Source organism: Corvus brachyrhynchos, unplaced genomic scaffold (assembly GCF_000691975.1).
Source record: "Corvus brachyrhynchos isolate BGI_N302 unplaced genomic scaffold, ASM69197v1 scaffold116, whole genome shotgun sequence".
NCBI classification, from domain to species: domain Eukaryota; kingdom Metazoa; phylum Chordata; class Aves; order Passeriformes; family Corvidae; genus Corvus; species Corvus brachyrhynchos.
Window position 1 is genome coordinate 9,462,267 of NW_008240221.1, and position 8,056 is coordinate 9,470,322.

The following is an 8,056-nucleotide window of genomic DNA, read 5'->3' on the forward strand; positions in this document are numbered from 1 at the left end:
GCCAAGAATGCAAGGTTTCAGATGTTACTCATGCAAATCTAATGTAAAACACAAACATCAGGCAGTAAATCCATATTTAGGCACCTAAATAAGCAGCCTTATTTGACACATTAGCATTCTGGTAAAAGCCTATGTTTTATTTCCTGACCCCTGTCATCTGAACTCAGTCAGATTTATTAAGAATTCAAGTTCCATCTCATAGGAGGGACTTTGGTACTGACTGCTATAACCACCATTATGACAATTAGACTGGAATAGGATCCCAGAGAACATTAGGGTTGGACAAACAGACAACATTTTATTTAGGTCTTTCATCTTCTAAATGATCATTGTAAAATGGAGGCATACCTTTCACTGGACAAAAAACCAGCTCATTCAATTACCTATGTGGCTTATCCTGTAGAGAGTCTGGTAGCTAAGTACATTTTTGAGGTCAGAATTTTCTTGTAATGTCCTCTTACTGAGAATTTCAATTTGTTTCATTTTTAAATTTTTTTTTAGTTGGGGTTGTTTTGTTTTTTTTCCTTGTGTTCTACTTATCCCAAGATAAAAGTGTGTGTCTTCTCTTGAGTTAATGTAAAATCAGTAACCATTGGGCCCACTGAATTTTTAACTAAGCAGTTCTGCAAGAATGAGAAAGAAAAAAATATGCAAATGGTAAACACAAAAGTGCTGAAGTAGATTCCCAAATATGGTAAAACATATGAGTTAAATACTAACATATTTGGCAGAAACACATGACAAGAATCCCTGTCCAGAGCCAAAGCCTCATAGACAGAGGGCAGAATTTACCACAAGCCTCCCTATCTCAGCTGCACGCAAAGCACGTTTCTTTTTTGGATGCATCTGGACCATCATCCATTATGCATTCCATATGACACACATCTCAATGGGGTTTACTTCACCTGCTTTTATGAAATGAAACTTATTCTTCTTGCTCTCATATAATAAGAACATTTGCTACTGAATATTAAAATGTGTGCAACATGTGGCAAACATCTGTGGTGTGCTGCCGTTGCACTTGACTTGCACAACAAAGTGAGCCATCTCACCTTCCCCCCTCCAGAATACATCTTATTTCACAAATGCAGGTGCAAGGCAATGCACCACAGCAAACACTGAACACTTAAAGAACTTCAAAGAGGTTTTGTTCCACTGAGTTTGCTTAGATGTGTCATGAAAGAGCACAGCAAACAGTTTTTACTTGGTCTATTCCAGGAGTTTTCAGTCAGTTGAGCTTTGGTTTTTCTTTTGTTCTGCTTTCACTCATTTCTTTTTTCACCAGCATTTAAAATTATCCCTAAAATGCAGGTCACCGTTAGTGGAAGGCAGTTTCATGGATCCACACCAGTGTGGTTCATCAACCAAATCATGTCCATGACTGGATTCTTTAAACTCCAGTGGTGAGAGTGATGTGAAATGCATTACCTTCTTTTACAATAAAAGGGATTTGAATGAATACATCTTAATTCAGAGTTCCAATGTCTTAAGTGCATGCACAGGCCAAAACTTTGTAGCTTGTCTTCTTTTGGGAATCAAACTAAGATAAATATAATTGAGATTCTTTCCTATTATATCGGTTCCTGAAACTTTTAATTATTCTTACTAGTCCACTTTACCATCTGATTCTCACTGGCTCTACTGAGCACCATTGTTTCATCAAGTTCTGGCTTGCAGATACGGAAAGTGAAAAATCTGCTGCTGCTCTTAGGCTGCACCCACAGAAGATGTATATGTAAATGTCAAGCCTCTCATGCCCAAATGTCGGCATGTGCTGCCTCTGTTCACATAACTTGGAGTAATCATTTGCACCTGTGCCATGTGAGTTCAAAACTCAGGGGTTTCAGTCTTATTTATTATCTGGCAACATATAGACTTGAAATTATATTTTTTTAACATCATTCCAATAGACAAGATAGTATAAGAGCATATTAAAATGAGTTCTCTCTCTCATCTATCACCTACCTTAGCGGTATACATTTACACTTGCTTTGCACTTGTCTGGTCACCAACTTGATGTGCAAGAGCCTGAAAAACTCAAACCCATTTTGTTCAGAAGTTGAACTTTTGTTTTGTAGTTCTTTCTTAAGGTTTTTTGCATCAGAAATTGTTCCCATGATCAGGTATTAGTATGTAAATGAAAAGGTATTCAAAATTTGTTCATCTTGCGTTGTAATAAGAAAGATCACAAAAGAAATTCAAAACAGACAGGATTTTTGGAATAAGTTCAAAAAATTCAGAAGGAAACTAAAAAATTTCCAATAAGGAATTTCTACAAGCAGGTTATGGGTCATTCCCATCTGCTGTCTGCAGTGGATAACTTGGACAAGCTGACTGTTCCAGGATACCTGCAGCTACCACCTGACTGTAACCCTGTGCAATCTCTGTTACTGCAAGAGGAGGTGATGCTCTGACTTATCACAGACAGGACACAGCCTATTCACAGAGCCACCTGTGTGGGTATCGTGTGCCACCAGGTCTGTTTCAGTACCAAAGTCCAGTGCATGTAGACACATATGCAGTAAAACACTTACCCTTTGAAAAAACACTGAAGGAATATCTGGCATTCATCATTATACCTGGCTCTGCAAGGTTTACCACTGAGAGCTGTGTCATGGGTGTTGCAGGCATGGAATACTTGCAATGGATCATAATTACCATTATTAAATGATTACAAAAATTCAAAGCAATTTTGACTGAAAAGGCCTTATTTTAATTCACAATTAGGGCCCCTCACCACCTTTGCAGAACAAAAGTACCTTAAAATGGATATAAGCAATCCAGTAATCTAATCAATCCCTCTCTAAGGGACATTCATGCTGTTTTAGTGCAAAAATGAAAGTTTAGGTTGCCGAGAATTATGTGTGTAAAGCACTGTCTGTTTGGACCCATTGCTGTTGTTTCTTTGGTGGCAACACTTCAGGGCAAAGTACTTTGGTGATTCTTCACAGTTTCACCATATCAAATTAAACATAGAAATAGGCATATATTTCCTAGAGAGGTGGTCAATGCCCTATGCCTGTCAGTGTTTAAGAGACATTTGGACAATGTCCTTAACATGTTTAACTTTTGGTCATCCCTGTAGTTGTCAGGCAGCTGGACTAGATGATCATTGTGGGTCTCTTCCAACTGAAATACTCTATTCTATAGCATGTAGGAAAATAATAAATCATGGAAGCTATATACAGCCAGATCCAAACTCATGATACAGTCAAGTTTATATCACCCTAAAAGCATGATAGAAATCAGATTACTTTAAGATACTCTGAAGCTTTATGACGTCCAATACCACAGTATTGTCATGAGGGAACTATGCTCTGAAATCTCGAGCATGTGACTTCAGGCATCTCCGCATTGTGTTTCAAGGTGAATCGTTAGTTATTTGTTCCCTACAGTGCTGTAAACATTTGCACACCTTGTGCTTGTCACAGTGTAAGCATGAAAGAATAGTGCTTGGCTGTTGTTTCCCTGCCAGCCTGTACTGCCCTTTGCAGTGGCCAGGCCAACTGTACACACACAGCTGTAGGTTGTGTTGCCGAGAACTTTTGGTGGCTCTGAGTGGTGACACTTGGCCATAGAGCCACAGAGCAGCCCCCTCATCACTATTAGATGTGTGTAGTTTGATGGGCACCAGGTGAGCATAGAACACAACAGATGTGACCTGGCTTCCCTTGGTGTACGTACTCTTCGCAGAGCACCTCTGAGAGGCAGCATCCAGGGATGCCTGGAATAAAACACAAATCTTTCCCAAACAGCTAAAAATCTTTAGGCATCACCAGAGGCATGGGGGAGTAGATTCAGCAGAAATTCAAACCCCAGCATGTCAGACATTAATCTGCTGCTTTAGGCAAACCCCTATCCCTCCTGCTCTATTAGGATGGTGAACTATTCAAGGCAAAGTCTTTTACTGGATGTTAATTTGCCACCTAAGTTCATAGAGTAGAATCATAGAATGGCTTGGGTTGGAAGAGACCTTAAAGATATCTCATTTCAATTCCCCTGCCATGGGGGAATTCCACTAGACCAGGTTGCTCAAAGCCCCATCCTACCTGGCCTTGAGCACTTCCAGGGATGGGCCGTCCACAGCTTCTCTGGGTGACCTGTTCCAATGTCGACCATCCTCACAGTAAAGATTTTTTCCTATATGGATTTTTTTTTTTTTTGTTAAATCCAATGAAGAGGTAAATATAAATGTAGTTATGGTATCTAAGAGGAAGCATCATGTAGACAGGGCATTTGTGTAAGTCCTGTGTTCCACCACACAGCAGAGCTGAACAAGGCATGGCAATTCTTTGCAGGAAAAATTCTGTGGATGTTGGAAGTAGCAGAGCCGTGTTAGCACATTGCTGCACCTGAACTAATAGTGCTGGCACCTGAACTAACAGTGCCATGCTGAGGTGATCACATCCTGGTGTGGGCAGAGTTAGATCAGTAGTTCTGCATTATACTTTGTAATGTATTTGTGCCACAGGCTGTCCTTCCTCAGAAAAGTCATCATAACATGGCCAGCTCCAAGCTTTAAAGAGGGGCACTTTGTTATTTGACTAGGCAAGGGAGATGCCATCTGTCTGTGCTGAAGGTACAGATGTAGGTGGTATTGCTCATACCACACTAGGGAGGAACAGCTTCCCTGGAGACATCAGAGTCAGTCAGGCAGAGAAATAGGGGAAGTGAGATGTGAATTCAGTTGCATTCATTTTTTTGTGTTCCAGCTGATGTGTGCAGAGAGTGAATGATGCTTGGCAGCAGACCAGGATGAAGGATATTGAGATCAAAGGAGTAACCAGCACACTACTCTGTACTTCACAGGATAGTGTGTATTTGGCACAGAAACACCTCTGATAAGCATTAAAAATATCTTTTTAATGGATATTTTATTCTCTTGACAGAGACTATTTAGGTTTGAAAGTGACACAAAAGTAATTTATCCTCACATGTAAAAATGCACTCTGCAGATAGAGGTATCACATTAATTTTACTTATTCATGTAACACTCTGAAAACTAATCTTGGGTACCTCCCTCAACACTGTGGAAAGAAAAAATTAATTGACTTGGGTACAAGGCAAGGAATTAATCTGCACTTGCTTTACTTTGAGATTCTGCTTTCAAAGTAACAAACCTAGGTCATCTGCAAACAATCGTTTTCTACTACTAATTATGCTTCATAATGTATTTAATATGTCATTTACTTATTAGCACATTTGTTCATTAATTTCTATTTTACAGCACACTCCATAGTCCATCATGTTTTTAATTTCTTCAATCATCTGAGATACAGTACATAATGCAGCCATGGTTGCACTTTGTATTTATATGCTTCCTTTCAACCAGAAGAATCCCAAAACAGGTTCATAAACTATCTTCTATGAATAGGTTGAAAAACAATGGTTTAGGACAAATGTAATTATGAATCTGTTATACCTTTGTATACATTTTTCCAACTGTTCAACTGGACGTGCATTGCAGATCTGTCACAATATTGGCCATTTAATACTTATTTTTCTTGCTAATCAGGAAGCTTCTTCTCCTCTTCTTCACTTTGAACTTTCTCTTGGTTACTCCTGGTGTTCTTATCAGAATTCCGAGGCATGGAAAAATTTAGCAAGACATTGCAAAATAAGAAAAAAACTACAGCAAAGGCTACAAGAGAGAACATTGTGTGCTTTCTTTGCAGGACTTCATTGCACCAAAACCAAAATGGAGGTCTGTGTTTGAAAACAGAAGTCTCATCGAGGGAAGTAAATTACAGTTGAGAGGTGACAAAGGTAGAAAACTATTAGAACTGTGTATCTCCAATGGGGCAAATTTTAAGAGCTATTTGCACATCTCTGTGAATTATCTAAGGCTCATGGAGCAGAATGAGAAAACTGCAATGGTATGTGTTTCCTTGCCTTAAAAACAGACAGACCCAAAGCATGAAAGAGTATTTTTTGCAAACTCCAGAAAGGACAGTTCTATCACGTGGAGAAAAGACAACTTTGCTTTGAAGTGAGATGAATGACTTGAGGTCAGTGTTACATTCATCTGTATATAAAGCAACCAAAATAAGTGTACTCCCCATACTTTTGTACAGGCATGTTTAACCATGGGACTGCTTTCTTGGAGAGCAGATCATACAAGACATGTTCTCTCTGAAATGAACAGGAAAATATTTTGGAGAGGTGATTTCTCTTGGACAATATTAACAAAAAAGTTTTCATCTATTTTTTCAAGGAAATCAAATAGAATCATAGAACCATAGAATATCCCGAGTTGAAAGGGACCCACAAGAATCATCAAAGTGCAATTCCTGGCCATGCACAGGACATCCCAAGAATCACCACATGTGCCTGAGTGGGTTGAACAAACGCTTCTTTACCTCCAGAAACAAAATAAAATTTACACTGCCTCTGAAATGGTTTTGGGGAGCTCAAAAACCTGCTATTTTGTTGCCAACTGCCTTCCAGCTCCTCAGGCTCCAAAACCAGGCTGCATTTTTTGGTGCTGCCCATATTTTGTCTGCTCAGTGAGCTGTTGTGTTTCCAGCATGGGAGTCTTTGTAGTTTTAAATGATGCATTCATGAATACTCCTCTCCCAGGGAAAAATAAAGTCTTGAGACTCCCAGAAACACCTTAGTAATATTTAACAATACCTTTCTGTTTCTTATTTAAACAAAAATCCATCCTTTTACAGGGAAAGCCAACACTTTCTTCTACAGGGTTACATTTAGAGACTAAAGGCTTGAAAATATTAGTCTGGGATATTTTTGATGAGCCAGGCAGGCTGGTGAAGTTCAGAACTAACCAAGACTTTCTCTACTTAACTTTTGGACCTTTTCTCTGAGCCAATAATAAGTCATCCAGCAGCTGGTCACACACTCTCCCTTTCCTTAACTAGCATCACCACCAGTAGATAGACTGGACAAAGCCCTTGTCCATGAACTTTGACTGTATTCCTAATGAAACAGGAGTAGGTACTGGAGCAAGTCCTGTCCTGTGATTTTTCCTGACCTTGAACTCCTAAGGTTGTTCAAGGCCCAGCTCTGAATGCAATGACTCACAGTGCAGGAACACAGCTTGGAAAGAACACAGACCAAAGCAACATTCCCAGGAAGCAGTCTGGACAGAGCCACCCTCTTCGAGGGGTCTTGTGGACAGAAATCACCCTCTGTCACTCAGCCTCAGGGCCAAACAGCAACCCTGCCTTATTTTATTTAAGAGTATGGATGTCATAGTGGTTAGATTAATGATCCCACAGGAGTATCCTCCCATATCATGTGTTCTTTCTGTTCAGATGTTGTGAACAGTCTTCAGCAAACACACAGTTGGAAAGTAGGATGAATTAACAGCCAAATGACTGATGGTATTTTATGGTTTCCCAAAAATTTTCATGTTGCAGCTTATAGTAATTACCCTGTGAGTCTAATTGATTTTAAAGTCCAATAGATTTTTAGGTGGCAGGTTTTCATCCCCCAAGATAGGCTACATGTATCCATCCGACATATTTTATTGGTCAGTGTGATTCTGTTATTAACCCATGATAGAAATTCCAGGGTCTTCATTTCACATTTTTAGGTCTGATTGTCCTCAGTTTAATCCACAGAGCACTACAGCTTTCACTTTAGTATATTATTCTTTAACTGTTGATCTTACACCACTGTTAGTTTCTGAGATGGAGTGTCCTGGCTCTCTAATCTCACAAGGATCTGATTTCTCAATAAACAGGTTATGAGATTTTCATATGAATGTTCTAAATAAAAGTATCACGAAACATTCTCTAATGGCACTGTTACTTACTTGAAGTTATTTGTCTACTTTAGTCACTCAGATTAATTCATTGCATATGAAAGTATCCTTTCTACACCAAAAAGCCCTGAAATGCAGTAAAGGCATATGTGCAGAGTAAGGTTAGGTGGGATTCATCATTCATGCATTGAATTCCATAACGTATATACAAGGCTCACTGTCTTCTGTGGTATTTCAATGAGACTTGAAGCATTGTTTTAAGTCAGACTTGTTCTGTGTTGTTTTTCTGAGCAGAGATGGGCTTACATACATCCCCCATTGGTCTGCTGA